General features: G+C 40.4%; 1 protein-coding gene across 5 annotated transcripts in view; it reads left to right on the top strand.

The window, feature by feature from the left end:
• itprid2 (ITPR interacting domain containing 2) overlaps nucleotides 1-17,933 on the top strand; it is an 83,753-nt gene that overhangs the window by 14,868 nt on the left and 50,952 nt on the right. Inside the window, exon 1 of one of the 5 annotated variants that reach the window (XM_060877021.1) lies at nucleotides 13,834-14,215. The exons of the other annotated variants lie outside the window; for them this stretch is intronic. The gene's annotated coding sequence lies outside the window, so the exon portion shown is untranslated. Of the gene's footprint in view, nucleotides 1-13,833; nucleotides 14,216-17,933 lie in introns of those variants that run through there. 5 annotated transcript variants of the gene reach the window in all.

Raw genomic sequence — 17,933 nt, 5'->3', positions numbered from 1 at the left:
TGTACTGTGTGTGTGTGCGCACGTGTACTGTGTGTGTGTGCGCACGTGTACTGTGTGTGTGTGCGCACGTGTACTGTGTGTGTGTGCGCACGTGTACTGTGTGTGTGTGTGTACGCACGTGTACTGTGTGTGTGTGTGTGTACGCACGTGTACTGTGTGTGTGTGCGCACGTGTACTGCGTGTGTGTGCGCACGTGTACTGTGTGTGTGTGCGCACGTGTACTGTGTGTGTGTGCGCACGTGTACTGTGTGTGTGTGCGCACGTGTACTGTGTGTGTGTGCGCACGTGTACTGTGTGTGTGTGCGCACGTGTACTGTGTGTGTGAGCGCACGTGTACTGTGTGTGTGTGCGCACGTGTACTGTGTGTGTGTGCGCACGTGTACTGTGTGTGTGTGCGCACGTACGCGTACCGCGTGTGTGTGCGCACGTACGCGTACCGCGTGTGTGTGCGCACGTACGCGTACCGCGTGTGTGTGCGCGCGTACGCGTACCGCGTGTGTGTGCGCGCGTACGCGTACCGCGTGTGTGTGCGCGCGTACGCGTACCGCGTGTGTGTGCGCGCGTACGCGTACCGCGTGTATTCTCCTTGCGTGCCATTTGTGTCCCTTATTGCACCGTGCGTGTGTGTACACGCATCCACACACGTGTGTGTGTGTGTGTGTATGCACGTGTACATGAGTGTGTGTACGCACGTGTAGGTGTTTGTGTGTGTGTGTATACGTGTGTGTGTTTAAGAGTGTGTGTATGTGTGTGTACTTTCCATTGACATTCTCCATACGTGCCATTTGTATTCCTTATTGCACCTTATGTTTTTTTTCTCATTGCTCAGTCTGAAGCCCTGGGCAAAGCTGACCTCGTTGGACTAATGATTAAACAGGACATGATGATTAAAGCTCTTACACACACCCACACACACCCACACACACACACACACACACACACTTTCTCTCTGTCCTACACACTACCTACAGGGCTGATATCATCTTGTTTTTTCTGCCTTTACCTTTTTGTTAAAAGGTCTGTACTCCTGTTTTCCTGCATTCTTCTACAACACTGAGTTGCACCCGTTTGTCAATACTGCTGAGACTCGCTTCTCTACCTTCACCTGTTTGAACTGTTTTAAAGCAAGATAGTTCAGTACATTTAACAAGTTCAGTCATGTCAATATTTTTGTATTTATAAAGCAGTAATGTCCTCTGTTCAACTAGCAATGGAAAATAACACAACAAAGTCTTTAATAAATCGAACATAATTCAATAACTAGAATGGAGAAAGAATATTATTAACAATATGAAAAATTAATTTGTAAATATATTTTTGAATCATAAATCATAAAATTCGTAATTTGAGCATAATTTATGAATATTTGCCTTTTTTTTTCCTTTTTTTTTTAATTTATTGCTTTTTTGTGGCTTTTTGTGGCTATAATTATTTTTAAATAATTTCTTAAATTATAAATATATTTTGGCTTTATAATCCTTTTTCCCCCCAAACGTACTTTCTCTTTGAAGCCATACTTTCATTGTAAGTTTCATTTAATTTGAATAGGAAAAAAATGCAAAAGCTATTTAAACTCGAAGGTGTACACCGTGTATAAAACATCAATAATCTATCGAGCTTTATATTAGTCCATCACATTAGTCCTTCATGTACGGGAGTTACATGGAAAAAAAAAAAAAGGCTCATATCCAACTTGATTAATGAGGCCTGGTTCTTAGATGCACCAGAACCATTGAATGTGGTTTAAATAAAATAGTTTGTATTCTTCTTTTCTGTCCGTATTGGTTGGAAATATGTTTACATTACAGATAAGAGTTCATTTTACTGCAGGCCGATGAAGCACCATGGTGACGTGTATACAACATTATCATTCTCTATCTATAAATCTAATATGTAGACGTGTGGCTTAAACAATACCTGGTGCATGCGGTATGTAATTGCTGATGTGTTGGATAGTCTGAAGAGCCATTATTAAATATCAGATATAGCTGGAGATTGTGATTGATATCATAAAATTATATAACAGTATGTTTTTCACTGTGGACTTACAGAACAATATTATAGAGGCTAGATAGACATCTTGATTGTTGGGTTTATAATTTTATACTGAAAAATTACATAATTTCTTTTTTTATTATTATTATTTGAATGTGAGAGTATTTTCCTGATTAAAATATATAAAATAAATGAAAAATGTTCAAATAATTTTGAATTATGCAAATGTAAGTATGTATGTACGGTGAAATTACCGTAGGGGCGCTGAGGGGGCGCTGTGGCTTAGTGGTTAGCAGGTTGCCTCGCACCTCCCGGATTGGGGTTTTCGATTCCCTGATACACTCTGTGTGTGTGTGTGTGTGTGTGTGTGTGTGTGTGTGTGTTTGTGTGGAGATTGTATGTTCTCCATGTGCTTCAGCAGTTTCCTTCAGGTCCTCTGTGTTCCTCCTCAGTCCAGAGACATGCGTTGTGGCCTGACATGCGTTTGTGTCCCCCAAATCCCCTGGGATAGACACCATGTGATCATGTATGGGATAAGTGGCAGATGGATGTATTGATGAATAGCTTGATTATTTTTCTAACAATATGCAGCGAATTGACCAGTAATTTGAGCTCTCGAGCTCCTTAGGCTGCCTCTGAAGGTTGATTAATTTTTTTTCAAATCCTCAATTCATCGAATTTTGACATCAGTCAGCCGCCAATCATGATACCTCGTCCTTCTATGATGCTGAGATCTCTGTGACATCTGCATGATGTTTGGCCTTTCATTCACTGCTTCTAAAGCCTGTAGAGTGCTCTATTAGTGTGTGTCTGTGTGTGTCTCTCTCTGTGTGTCTGTGTGTGTGTCTCTGTGTGTGCCTCTGTCTGTGTGTATGTGTATGTGTGTGTGAGTGTGTATGTGTGTGTGTGTGTGAGTGTGTATGTGTATGTGTGTGTGAGTGTGTATGTGTGTGTGTATATCACAACTTCCTCTGCATGCCCAGGCTCTGTTCTGGGTGCTGAGTAACACCATGTGCTGAATACAAAGTGTGCTACTGAGCAGAAATCTAACGATAATGAATTCTGTAAATGGCCAAAAGCGAAAGCGTCTCTGCTTCCTGTTTTTACAAGTCCAAAGCAATAAACAAGAGCTCAAACCACTCGAGCTGTAATCTGTTCTATTCCCTTGTGTCTGTAAAGATTTAAGACCTGCTGAAAGGCATCCTCAAATATCAGATCATACCATTTCATATGAAAGCCTAAAGCTTAACCCTCTGCTTATTTATGTCTTGTGTTTGGAGCTGAAATGAGTTTTAATCCCAGTGTATCAGGACCGGACCACTGTGCAGGCTCGGTGTACTCAAATGTTCATCAAGCACATTAATGCCAATTAAAAAAAAAAAAAAAGATCACTCGCACTACATTTGTGAGAAGACCGTCTGGATAGGTGACATTCTTAGACAAGTGTTGTGTGATTAAAGCGGGGACAAGTTTAGTCCTTGATAACACGTGAATGTAAACAACACTTCAACTGCCGCAGTCACGACATGGCGGTCTCTAAAAACGAGTCGTTCTAGATATCGAGCAGGAAATCCACCTGATTTTTAATGACCGGTCCTTAGAAGCCGAAACTGTCCTTCACAGACACTTGTGACGCTGATAGTTTGGTAACCTGGGAACACAGAACACACACACTTACTGTGTTTGAGAGATCAGATTGAAGGAACTCGTACACCATATTGAACCTCACCAATGTTTTCATTTCGTATTTATGTTCATTTTGTATTGATATCATGATAGTTCTGTGTATTTGTGGTACTCTGTATGTATATCTTTTTTTTTTTTTTTTTTCCCCCCTATGCAGATTAATTAGCATGGACAAAAGGCAGATAATCTTTTCGGTGTCTGTAAGTGCATAGCATAGTTGTCCTGCTAGCAAAGAAAAATCAACTGATGTTTAAACACATCAAGACAAAATAACGCTAGCTTTACTTGACTAGTATCTCCTCTATACTGTTTTCCTTTTCTCAGTCTTCTCTTTCTCTCTCTCTCTCTCTCTCTATCTATCTATTCTCTACATTCTGCAAGGACGTGTTGAATTTGTTAGGACAGAATAAAGATTGTGCACCGGTTTGTGTCCCTGAATGTAGCATGTGAACTAGCTTTGCTGTTGTAAAGATCATTTTAGCTACCATTATTTAGCCTTACTTTAAAAAAAAAAAAAAAGGAGCAATCTAATCAAGGCACTGAAGAGAACATGTATGTATTTGTCTGTCCTTGTTGCTAGCAACTTAGGGGCGTTTTACACCTGGTCACTTCATGCGTTTTCTGTGATCAGATAGCTGTCCGATCGTGTAAAGACCAGGGGTCTCATTTATAAAACTGTGCGTAGGATCCCTACTAAAAGTTTACTTTCGCCCAAAAGCCAAAAATGGCGTACGGCAAAAAAAAAAATTCTGATTTATAAAACCCTGCGTACGCACTCCTCTAAGCAATGTTCCTTTTATAAATCACAGATCACCCACAGATGTGCGTACGTGAACCAGCCTCAAATCCCGCCCTGTACACGCCCATTTTTAACCATAAATAGTCAATGCAAATCACTGCGCGGGCACGAGAGTGGACCTCGTTATAATGAGTTTCCTCTTTATTATTTATAAAAATTTCCTCAACATTGTTATAATTATATTAAAAACAAAATTGTTACAGTTTCTACTTTTTAATATTGTTAAACTCACCAAGAAGCCATCCATCACGTACTGCGCCTGTATTTAGTCTGTTCCCTACACTGCTATGTGTCAAGATAAAGGAATCATGTGTTGAACCAGGCCAGCGTGCCACAATGTTTGTGAGGGTCATGTTGGAGTCACATATGATTTGCACATTAATAGAACCACTTCAGGAGGTGGTCTGGGACGCATTTCAGATGAAACTGGACAGGTGTAAATGAATGTGGTTGTTCAAGCCACATACGTCAGCGCTATACTCCTCCCAAACTGAAGTACGTCACTCGCAGGTGATCTTTCTCCCAGGCGTCTCGTTGGGGCTTAAAATGCACTGATGCTGAGCAAACAGTAAATGCTGTTTTTTGTAACATAACCGTCGTAACGAGTTTTTTCGTTTTCTTTTTTGATTTGCATTCTGAAAACCGCATACACCAAAGTGTGTTCCGTTTCAATTACCCCGGAAATTAGGACAAATATATTTGTATTTTGGGCGGGAGTAGAAAGATCGGATCGATATCCCATTCGCCGAGACGCATTTATGTGGCCTAATGTAAATGGAACAGTTTTAACAATTCAGATAGCTATCGGATCAGAGAAAACACACGAAGTGACCAGGTGTCAAAATTCCCTAAGAAATCATAATGTACCATGACAAAGTTAATATTGATATTTCTTAATAGGTTCATGAGTACTTATTGTATGGAGAATGGAAAATCAATCATTTTGAATATTGCATGATAATTTGCTTTCTCTCAAGTCTAGTGCTTCGAATCACTGTTATTAAGCTGTAGGTGTTTTTTTTTTCTACCGTCTGAAAAATAGAGCAACCGTTTCATCCTGGACATTGTCAGTTTTATGAACGTCCATCAAACCGATGGCAAAGTGGTACGCAGAGTCTAATCAAAATCAGAGAAGAAAGAGCACTTCCTGACTAACTGTAATCTACTTCAAGCTCTTAAGGTTTAATAACAGACTGAATTTATTGTTGGTGCATTTTTTGCGTGGCTGCCGTCTGAAACGGAAATAGGCTCAGACGCTGACGGGACGCAAAGTGCCGTTACTATAAGCAGCGTGTCACTTCAGCTAAACATAAAAGATGGCCAGAGTCTCTTTGCCCACTGGAAGTGTCCTTTTGAGTTTTGTCATTGACAGGAAGTCAGACTTGACTATTCCTTTCATGTTCTTGCCAAATCCTGATGAGAGATGTAGAGAACTGGGGGTATGTTTTCATTTCATTTTGTGGGGATACTTTCTTCAGGCTTTACCACCTGAAAGCATTTCCATTGTGGACACCCAGAGGCAAAACTATTAGAAATGCCCTTGCAAATCCATGCTGCATTGTTTTGCATTGATGGAATGATTATTGCATTATTTTCGGTTCTTAAAAGAACACATAATTTATTCCTGAGGGATTTGTGGGAGGGATGCAGGAAGAAATTTGTTTTCCGTGTCTACACGCCGTCGAGCCATGCTCGCCAGGAACAATATCACAATAGAGAACTGTTGCGTAAACGGGCAGCATTAGCTGAAGGTTTAAGTCGCATGCAATGCTGGTAGCAAATGTCAGTCAGGGTGGATGTAGTCTGGGATTCGTGTTTCTTTTTTCAAGGAGAAAAACACTGCAGGCGTGACTCAGAATGGCTCGCTTGAGTTTGCCAAGTCTTATCTTGTTATGCCCGGGAAGGCGGCTGTTGCCGTAACGACCTATCAACCTGTAACATGCCCTGGTCCTGACAAAAGACGGATTGACTTTGTTTTTAGAAACGGGTGTACTTTTCTCTCAGTGAGCAGTGTTTATTTTTGCATGTAGGCTTGATAAGAGAGAGATTACAGTACTTGGAAGTTCTTGAAGAGAACCCAGTCAAGTTTCAAAGAATGTTAAGATCTGACTGTGTTTTTATGAAACAATGTGTCTGGTGGGTGAAAACTGTATGTGGTCTGAAATGAATCACTTGTATTGAGCAATAGGTCAAAAAAAAGTACTGAAGTTTAAAACACGTTCTCAATATGAAGTATGTTTCGAAATATTAAAAAGGGAATTCAACGTGAAATGAATAGCAGATTCAAATAAACTTATTTAACAAGTACAAAGTTCACGTTACTTTAACAGAGTGTTAACTATGCCCGTTTTCCGAGCAGATATACCGTATGCGAATGCAGAAACCGAAATCCTGATTCAAAATGATTCTGTTAAAGTTTCCAAGAGCACAACATGTCCTTCCGACGTTTAAAAACCAGCCATCAACTTTTAAAGTCTGGTTAAATACTTAATATTGTTTGTTATAATGTTTGTATTCAACTCCTAGCCACTAGCCACTCCAAACATCCATCATGCAATCTTGGGAAATTTTGAGTAAGATGGTCTAGATCAGGGGTGTCAAACTCCAAAATATAAAACTGAGATAAAGTCACGGTCCAAACGGTATATTTATTGAAAAATTAACTGCAACTGATCTGTAATGTTCAGCCTTTTTCATATGGAAACAAACTTTAGTTTTGCTTGAACACAGGATTTGGAACAACCAGAGCTTGATATTACAAACACATGAGAGATTAAATTTGAAATAAAAGACACATCAGTGGTGTTCATTTCTTATTTAAATAAATAAAATAAATGACGCTTCTCACTGGATCATTTTAAGTTCCTTTTTGAAGTGGATCTTTTTCAAAACCAACAACAAAACAACCAAAAATAATCATTTCATTCAATGAAAATCCAACTTTTCGACTATTAACAGTTCATGCCTTGGAGTAGAAAAAGTGCATAAAGAAAGAAAGTTCTGTCCTTTATATTCGTGAACAGATAATCTGCCTCCCACCTGTCTTGAAAGCTCCTATTGTCCATCTTTCTTTTGGCCATTTTTGTGGAGGGTGGAGTTAACTTGCCCGATGTGACTGTAGCACGGTTGTTAACGACTGCCAACAGAGAATGAGGGGCGCTTGCTGTTCGTGACTACGCGTCAATACAGTGCCAAGGCATTCTGGGATTTGTAGTATTAGCGTAGCATGTGGCTAGCCAGCTGTAATGCACATTTGATATAATCTCACGGGCCAAATATAATTACACATTAATTACAAATTTGACATATGTGGTCTAGATACTGTAGTCTAGGACAAATTTGTTTTTAGTACATACAAGTTTTGAAATTCACTCAGCTTTTGAAATTCACTGAGCTCTTGGCTCATCATGTTTCAGGTGCTTATAAGACGTCATGCGGTACAGCATCTATAGTCCCTGGAGATACAAATAATTCCATTCAATTTTATGGAGTAGTTGTCTGATTACAAATGTTGGGGATTTTACACCATCCTTAAGAACCGTTTCATTAATCTGTGGTAAAAGATGTGCAAACAACATCCTCGTTTTGATTCCACATGCTAAAATACAAGCTGACACCACATGATACTTGTTATGGCAGTAACCTCACTGTAATGTACCTTAGTTAGCTTTATTAATGTTTGTTATTATGCTAACATTTTTCCCAAAGGCCAAAAAAATGGAATTTCCAACTATTGCTCCATCCATGTTGATCATTAAATGTCTTTGTGATGTCCCACAACTCGACAGTAGCTGGTAATATAACGCTCATATGAAAATATGAGACTCAGGGACTTGTGAAAACTAGGGATTGTAGTTTTCTGTCAGTATTTTTGTTTTTTTTCTCCTAGCCGACATTCCAGTAGGTCTAATAAAGCAGAAACAGTTAGTTTTGTTTTTTTCCGCACAAATGTTTGTCTTCAAAGTAAATGATATCAAACGGAAAAAGGCTGAAACGCTGTCAGGACATGAAGCGATATGCAAAGAGCCAATACTGCTCAAGTGTGTCAGCTAAGCACAAACAATATCCAGACTTGCTTTGCTCCCTGAGAGTGTCCTTAAGTAAGTGATGATATCAAACCCATTTCTGCTGCCTGAGATGCTTCAAGTTCTTAAAAAAGCTAAAAATTCAAGGTGTTTATCTTCATCCACTAAAATTTTGTTATCAACAGAGGGAAAAACACACGTCTCACACTGAAAGCCAACAGAGTCCTGACTTGTTTTATATTTTTATATATATATACGTATGTATGTATGTATGTATGTATGTATGTATGTATATAATATATATATATATATAATATATATAGCATGTGTGTGTGTGTGTGTGTTGACTCTACCACACACACACACACACTGGAGAGCAAGATCATTTGACTAAACAATTTGTGTCAAGTTCGCTCTCAAAATGGCAGGGAAACAAAAGGTGATGTTCATGTGTGCCCATGTGTATGAGGTGGCTCTTTGCGGTAAGACGGTAAAAAATGTGGCTCTTGGTCTCTGACTGGTTGGCCACCCCTGGCGTATACCTTTTGGTTCTCTGACTGGAAATGGTGGTTCTTCAGATATCCAGACCAGTCAATCAGTCCACAGTTTGTGCTTAAATTGATCTACATATCTCCATTTATTAAATAACCATAACAAGTACAAACAGTGCACTTATATATTTTTTAATTTTGGTCTTAAGCACGTAGTCAATTATTAACAGACTATAATAAGGACTGGTTCGAGTTGTGGGAATCGTATGGTGCTTAGTTCCAATGAAAAGAGATCACACTGAGTTTTGTTAAAAATAACCTTTATCCGGAAGCTGATTCGTCCCAGTTGGGATCTTTCTGCAATGGTTTTGGGTTAATAATAGTATCAGTGTTTATTTCTGCGAATTGAGCAAAAACAGCTGGCGAGGATGGGAGCTTTCTGGTGCTTTCCACTTCCTGGATGTCCAGGTGTTTGTTTGTTCTCCCATTTCCTCTTGTATCTTGTATTATTTCTTAGGCCTGGACAGAGGTGCTGTTTCTGTTCTCTCTAATCTTGGAATCTTTCTCAGCATACAGTTCAGTTCAGTAACTTTTCTTGCAATAGAGATTGAAGGAAAATAAAACTAAAAGAACAATAAGCAATGAGAGAGAACCAAGCTTGTACATGACCTCCATCAATTTACACATTTTGCTTCTCCTTGATTGACATCCAGAAGGCTGTTGGTAGGAGAAAGCTGGCGTATCCCATTTCCTCTGGAACATCGGCAAGATGCTCCTTGGCCAGGGGTCGGCAACCTTAAACACTCAGAGCCATTTGGACCTGTTTCCCGCAGAAAAAAAAAAACACACAGGGAGCCACAAAACCCATTTGACATCTAAAATGAAGATAACACTGCATATATTGTTTTTTATCTTTATGGAAAGTGAGGGGGGGGCACGGTGGCTTAGTGGTTAGCACGTTCGCCTCACACCTCCAGGGTTGGGGGTTCGATTCCCGCCTCCGCCTTGTGTGTGTGGAGTTTGCATGTTCTCCCCGTGCCTCGGGGGTTTCCTCCGGGTACTCCGGTTTCCTCCCCCGGTCCAAAGACATGCATGGTAGGTTGATTGGCATCTCTGGAAAATTGTCCGTAGTGTGTGATTGCGTGAGCGAATGAGAGTGTGTGTGTGCCCTGCGATGGGTTGGCACTCCATCCAGGGTGTATCCTGCCTTGATGCCCGATGACGCCTGAGATAGGCACAGGCTCCCCGTGACCTGAGGTAGTTCGGATAAGCGGTAGAAAATGAGTGAGTGAGTGAGTACCTTTATGGAAAGCGTAGAAAAAACTGTAGTGTGTTGCATTTATGAAATCAATGAACTGCTAGCGAGTAAACTAAATTTTATTTCTGCCGGCAAACAAAAATATTTTGAACAGTTTGAACTAACCTTAACAAAAAAGATGCTGGGTTGAAGGTTACTTTCAAATAAAATGTTCAATGTCTAATTGAGTCCTCTTCGTATTCATGACGTAAAATTTTTAACTTGCCGGCTACAGCAAACCAAAAATGCGTCTGCTTCTGTGTGTCGGATTTCGCAAGTCGGCAGTTATGACGCGCATTTTGAGCGACAAAAAAAATTATGTTACAAGAGCATCATAATCTTAGAATTTAGAATTTAATTTAAATTAAAATTAAATTTTCTAAAACTAACTAACTAAAAACAAATTTAAATTAAATATTTATTTTCCAAATTTACAGGGAGCCGCAGCCGAGGGATGAAAGAGCCACGGGTTGCTGACCCCTGAACTAGACTAACAAAATGGCTAAAACAAAATGGTTCTCTCACAAGAATTCCTGGTTATGCAGTTGCATATTTTTGACCATATAGTACACATATATAGAAGGAATGTTATAAACAATCTCAAGGTTCATCAAGGTTTCTTCCTCATTTCGTCTCAGGTAGTTTTTTCTCCCTACTTTCACCTCTGGCTTAGTCATTAGGGATAAATTCAAATCATTTGTATTCTGAATATTTAGATTTCTTTAAAGCTATAAAAAATGAACTTTGAAACTATTTCATTGTAACAATGTTTGAACAATGTTTTAAACTCATTATATCTTAAGTATGTAACCTACAGTAGTGAGCCAGCATTAACGTATCCAATGATGGAGATTTAAGCACTTCTGTACGTCGCTCTGGTTAAGGGCGTCTGCCAAATGCTGTAAATGAAAAGCTGCTTTGAAACAGTGTCCATTGTTAAAAGTGCTATACAAACAATACTGAATTGAATTGAAGTTAAATCCCTGAAAAAAAATCCCTGACAAATAAGCCAGAGGTGACGTGATGAGGAGAAACTCCCTGAGATGACACGAGAAACCGTCTGATGAGGAGTCTCTAACGGGAACCCATTCTCATTTGTAGTGAGGTGCTACAGTATCCAGGTGTAGGAATAAGTGTGCTTCAAGGATGTTCAGTTTGAGTAGATTAGGAATAAGGGCCCTTTTACACCTGGTCACTTCATGTGTTTTCTCTGATCCGACAGCTATCTGATTTGTTAAAACTGTTCCATTTACATTAGGCCACATAAATGCGTCTTGGCGAATCGGATATCGATCCGATCTTTCTACTCCTGCGCAAAATGCAAATATATTTTACCTCACTTCCGGGGTAATTGAGATGGGACACGCTTTGGTGTATGCGGTTTTTAGAATGCAATCAAAAAGAAGACGAAAAAACTCGTTACGACGGTTATGTTACAAAAAACAGCATTTACTGTTTGCATTTTCATGCATTTTAAGACCCAACGAGACACACCTGGGTGAAAGATCACTTGCGAGTGACGTACTTCCGTTTGGGAGGAGTATAGCGCTTGAACAACCACATTCATTTACACCTGTCCAGTTTCATCTGAAACGCGTCCCAGACCACCTCCTGAAGTGGTTTGTACCATCGGATTTATATCCGTCTCGAAAACGTTTCGGAGGGCATTTAGACCTGGTCTTTTTACCATCGGATAGCTATCTGATCACAGAAAACACATGAAGTGACCGGGTGTAAAAAGCCTCTAAGTGTCCTGGGTTAAGCGCACAGCAGTCTTTATGATATCAGAAGCAGTGCTTTGAAACAAATCTACAGCAACCAGGTGAGATTAACCACTGAAGCAACTGTAAAACTTGGTCATATACAGTACTATTTTGGGGAAGTGTAAAGATCAGTGAGTGCCACAAGTACCAAAATCTTACAGGTGACCCATGCATGTCTGGTTAAATTCAGTAGTTACACAAGAAATTGTGTATTTCATGTGAATGCTATAGGACGACTGCTAGAATGATCGGATCAAAGTTATCACAGTAGAGGTTTTCATAATATTTTCCTTGTCTTGTTTGAATGCCATTTGGATGGTACAATGCACCATTTTTTATATCTCCCACGCTTTCTGACAAGCTCCTGGTTATTATGAGTGTCTTGTAGTGCTTTGATATCTCTTCCTTTGTGTTGAGAAATGTGTCTGGACCACATTTTCTGGGAGTCATGTCTGTCTAGTCTGCCTCTAATCATCATTGTCAAAACAGACTGGCTGGAGCTGATGGATGCAGCTGAATTGCTTCCCCTGGTCCTCCCTGAGCAGGATGCACACGTAAAACCTCATGCTTTCTAAGTCGTTGTGCACATGCGGATGTTTTTAGCTGTTGTCGGAGAAGAAGCCGTAATGAGCAAAACGGCTGGATGTGTGTGTGTGTGGGAGAGTCATTAGCTAGTTAAACATGTGCATTATGTCCCAACGAAGGTTTGTGTTTCTCTAGAAACTAGACTGAACCAGGATGTCTTGCGTAGTGTAAACTAGTCTGACTCGATTACAGTGTGAAACGGTCCTCCATTACACATCAATCTCTCCTTGTTTCTCAAGAGGACAGGACGCCGTACAAACAAACAACGCCACACTTAAACCCTGGTTCCTTATTCTTGCACACAGCTCAGATGTTCTAGATAAGAGGAAGAGAATGAGCGATGAAACGAAGTGTAATAGATGTACAACGTTTGTTTAAGTGTCATCAGTGTGGACATACGGTATGTCTGTAAACGATCCAAAATTTCACTTCCATTCATTTTCTATGAAGAGTGTATTGGAGCTCGAGGCATTATGGGATTGTAAAGACCAAAAGCCTAAAATAACATGTGGTAGTAGTATTTTAGAGTATTTATAACTCACTCACTCATTTTCTACCGCTTATCCGAACTACCTCGGGTCACGGGGAGCCTGTGCCTATCTCAGGCGTCATCGGGCATCGAGGCAGGATACACCCTGGACGGAGTGCCAACCCATCACAGGGCACACACACACACTCTCATTCACTCACGCAATCACACACTACAGACAATTTTTCCAGAGATGCCATTCAACCTACCATGTATGTCTTTGGACCGGGGGAGGAAACCGGAGTACACGGAGGAAACCCCCGAGGCACGGGGAGAACATGCAAACTCCACACACACAAGGCGGAGGTGGGAATCGAACCCCCAACCCTGGAGGTGTGAGGCGAACGTGCTAACCACTAAGCCACCGTGGCCCCCCTGTATGTATAACTGTAGTACCCAAAACTATACATTGTAAAAGTAAACATTTAACACATCTCCTGGTGGTAGGGCTCCATGACTGCTGGTGCTTCTACTGAGTTGGTTGCAATTAGCTATGGGAAGATTTATTATTTAGCTGTTCATTAACTAGCCTACCTAGGGCTAGCAATATGATGTTCTTTTGGCTGCGCTGTGTTTTGTAAAGACATGAAAGCTCTCAAAGTTTGCAAAAATTTTAACCAAATTTCAGAACATTGCACATGGTTACACAACATTTAGACCTTTTCACACAATTACATAACTTTATACACGGCTACACACGGTCTGAGTGCTTTTAAGTCTCTATCAACGAATACATCAACACTGGTTCTCTAGGTTACAGACGTGCAATACCATCAATCTAAAACTCTGTTCAGGGTTTTGTTTTTTTGTTTTGTTTTTTTAATTTGCACATAGAACAAACAGGGTTAAATGTGCAAGTGTTTCAGGAAGAGGTAGGTCTTCACCCGTCGTTTGTAGATGACATCTAGGGGAAGTTCGTTTCGTTCTACCACTTTGATGCCAGAACAGAAAGGAGACTTGCTGTATGCCTAACTCCCTCCCTGAGAGATGGTGGGACCGGTCGAGAAGTGCTGGTAGATCTGCAAGGAGTGACTAGAGCTTTGGGGTAAGAGGTGGCTGGTCCATTTTTTTTTTGTCGTTGTAGGCAAGCATCTGATGTGTTGAGCTACCAGTGGGGTTTATGAGAACTCGGGCAGGTTGAAAACAAGACAAGCAGCCGCATTTTGGACGTTGCCTAAGCTTTCAGAACTTTATACAAGCTTTCAGGGCCTCACATATGCTTTCTGCACCTTAAACATGGTTTCAGGACTTTACACAAGCTTTCAGGACCTCGTACAGGGTTTCAGGTCATTATAGAGTCTCTTTGCACACACTAATGGTTTGCAACAAACAGCACATTGAAAGTTTTTCTTTGAAACGTTCGCTGTACAAAAACGCTCTCAATTACAGGTGGTAACGGAATATAGTACGATATACACATCTTATTGGATTCAACACAGCATCCATGTTCTTCTTGAGGTGGATTAAAATAGGTTAATTTTCACTATCTGTAGCTCAGTGGTGTTAGGTGCTCCGAGTTTAACAGACCATCTCGATCGTTTTTCAAAGATCTACTCTGGCCTGATGCTATGTTCAAATCAAATCAAATCAAAATTTATTTATAGAGCACCTTTTTAAAACAGCAGGTGTTCACCAAAGTGCTGTACAAACAATATAAAATAAACAATAGAACAAAAAGCATAAAATAATAAAAATAAAATAAATAAAAACTAAATAAAAGACTAATAAAAATGCAATAAATACAATAATAATTAGTAACACACACTTAAAAGAACTCCTAACAGGTAACTCTTATACTGCCTTGTATGCTGCACCATACAAATATGTTTTTAAATGTGATTTAAAAACAGCCAGTGAAGGTGCCTAATGTACAAAGGCAAATTATTCCAGACACACACACATGCTAAGTGTAGAACCATGATTTTGGGTTGAAATATTTCCTTCTTAATATTTCATTCTTCGGCAGATGCCTTCCTCATGGGGTGTTTGGGGGTCCTGTCTTTAAATGTATTTGATTTAATAACTCTCATTCAAGAAGAAATGAGAGAGGGAGAGGGACAGGGAGAATCTGAAGGAAAGAAACAGAGGACAGAGCTCGATATGGACAAAGGGACAGAAAGAGTGTGTGTGTGTGTGTGTGTTTCTGTGTGTGTGTGTGTTTCTGTGTGTGTGTGTTTCTGTGTGTGTGTGTTTCTGTGTGTGTGTGTTTCTGTGTGTGTGTGTTTCTGTGTGTGTGTGTTTCTGTGTGTGTGTGTTTCTGTGTGTGTGTGTTTCTGTGTGTGTGTGTTTCTGTGTGTGTGTGTGTTTCTGTGTGTGTGTGTGTGTGTGTGTGTGTGTGTGTGTGTGTTTCTGTGTGTTTCTGTGTGTGTGTGTTTCTGTGTGTGTGTGTGTTTCTGTGTGTGTGTGTGTTTCTGTGTGTGTGTGTGTTTCTGTGTGTGTGTGTGTTTCTGTGTGTGTGTGTGTTTCTGTGTGTGTGTGTGTGTGTTTCTGTGTGTGTGTGTGTGTTTCTGTGTGTGTGTGTTTCTGTGTGTGTGTGTTTCTGTGTGTGTGTTTCTGTGTGTGTGTTTCTGTGTGTGTGTTTCTGTGTGTGTGTGTGTGTGTGTGTCTCTGTGTGTGTGTGTGTCTCTGTGTGTGTGTGTGTCTCTGTGTGTGTGTGTGTCTCTGTGTGTGTGTGTGTGTGTGTGTCTCTGTGTGTGTGTGTGTGTGTCTCTGTGTGTGTGTGTGTGTGTCTCTGTGTGTGTGTGTGTGTGTCTCTCTGTGTGTGTGTGTCTCTCTGTGTGTGTGTGTCTCTGTGTCTCTGTGTGTGTCTCTGTGTCTCTGTGTGTGTCTCTGTGTGTGTCTCTGTGTGTGTTTCTGTGTGTGTGTGTGTGTGTGTGTGTTTCTGTGTGTGTGTGTGTGTGTGTTTCTGCGTGTGTGTGTGTTTCTGTGTGTGTGTGTGTGTGTCAGACACACATGGCCATCTCAACAGCATGCTTTGTTCTTAGTGTTACATGCATTTCATACCCACAGTGGTCTAAAAGCACACATTTACCCACAGCGCTTGACTTTCCCATCAGTCACTTTCTGTCTGTTGACTTTTAAAGCTGAGCGTATACTCTGCTTTAAACCGCTGTGTTTATAGAGCTGCTAGCACATTGTCAGAGTCCGTAACATTTCCTCTGTATTTATAGGAACAGACAATTCCTCAGTTTCAGAGGAAACGGAGCGTGTTTGTGTGTGTTTGTGAGTGTGTGTGTGTGTGTGTACCTGTAGGTTTTTTAGCCCTTTCTGAGAACTAAATGTCTCCTTAAGCAGATAGATGTGTCCCAGATCCAGATAAAATCTGATCTAGTGTCTTTCAGGACTTTACACAAGCTTTCAGGATGTTGTATTAGACTTTTTAAAATTAGAATTTTACACACTCTTCGAGGACTCTAAACAAGCTTTAGGACCTTTCAGCTGCTTTCAGAATTTTAGACAGACCTCGAGAATTTTGCACAAGCTTTCAGAACGTGACACAAGCTTTCAGAACATTATGCAGGCTTACAGAATGTTGCACAGGCTGTCAGAACATTACACAAGTGTGTTTGTTCCACATTGTGTGTGTGTGTCTGTGTGTGTCTGTGTGTGTCTGTGTGTGTCTGTGTGTGTCTGTGTGTGTCTGTGTGTGTGTGCGTGTGTGTGTGTGTCTGTGTGTGCGTGTGTGTGTTTCTGTGCGTGTGTGTGTTTCTGTGCGTGTGTGTGTTTCTGTGCGTGTGTGTGTTTCTGTGTGTGTTTCTGTGTGTGTGTGTGTGTTTCTGTGTGTGTGTGTGTTTCTGTGTGTGTGTGTGTGTGTTTCTGTGTGTGTGTGTTTTTTTCTTTCTGTGTTTGTGTCTGTCTGTCTGTTGTGTGTGTCTGTGTCTGCTCATATTTATCTATTCTGTTGTGGACATAATACAGTTCTCACTGCTCTTTGGTGATGCGTGTGGTTTTGCTGAACTCTGTTCATGTACCTAACGTGTGCAGGGCTGAGACGTCATGTTCATTTCAGGTGCAGTTAATTTGCCAAGACAGGGTCTGAACACAACGTTCCAGAATAAAGCGTACCTAATTTGTGTGGGTGTGGGTGTGTGTGTGTGTGTGTGTGTGTTCTTTTGAAATGAACTATAGAGTCTTGAGTTATCTTTAAGTGTAAAAGGAAGTGGTGAAGAATGAAGTTGAGTGTGATGTGAAATACTGCTCTTGGTTTGACTAACATTGTGTGAAATGTGGTCGGCTTGCATTTATTTATTTATTTTTACTTTATGAGTCGTCCTATTTTCTAAAGTGTATTACATGTCTTTGTTAGTGTTTTCTCTGGTAACTCTAGAACTGCTAGAATGTACCATAGTTTGCAGCTTCATCCATTTGTGTCAACTCTACTTTCGCACCATACCGACATTTTAAATAACAGGTTATTCGTTACGTAGCTGTCGGGAATGAACACGAGTAAAAATACGAAATTGATTTTACCTCACAACGAGTGGGTGGAGCTGTGCGCTCTCATTTCCTGAGAAAAACAAGATGGAGGATCTGCTAATTATTGAAGTCTATTGAAGTTGCACAAAAATAGTAGCTTTATATACGGTATTTCAAACTAACAGATTAACCATAACCAAAGAAACATCCTTGCTCGACTCCTTGCAAACTTAAATTAGTAACAAAAATATGTTTAAGTGATTGTTGTGTATTCCGTGCGTCTCCATTTCCTCATCAAAGTTCTATAATAATAGAATCGAAATAGAATCCTCTAAATCTGTAAATAG

The sequence above is a fragment of the Tachysurus vachellii genome, chromosome 8 (assembly GCF_030014155.1).
Source record: "Tachysurus vachellii isolate PV-2020 chromosome 8, HZAU_Pvac_v1, whole genome shotgun sequence".
Lineage (NCBI taxonomy): Eukaryota > Metazoa > Chordata > Actinopteri > Siluriformes > Bagridae > Tachysurus > Tachysurus vachellii.
The sequence above is the reverse complement of the archived record's forward strand: the minus strand, read 5'-3'. Positions and strand labels throughout refer to the sequence as shown.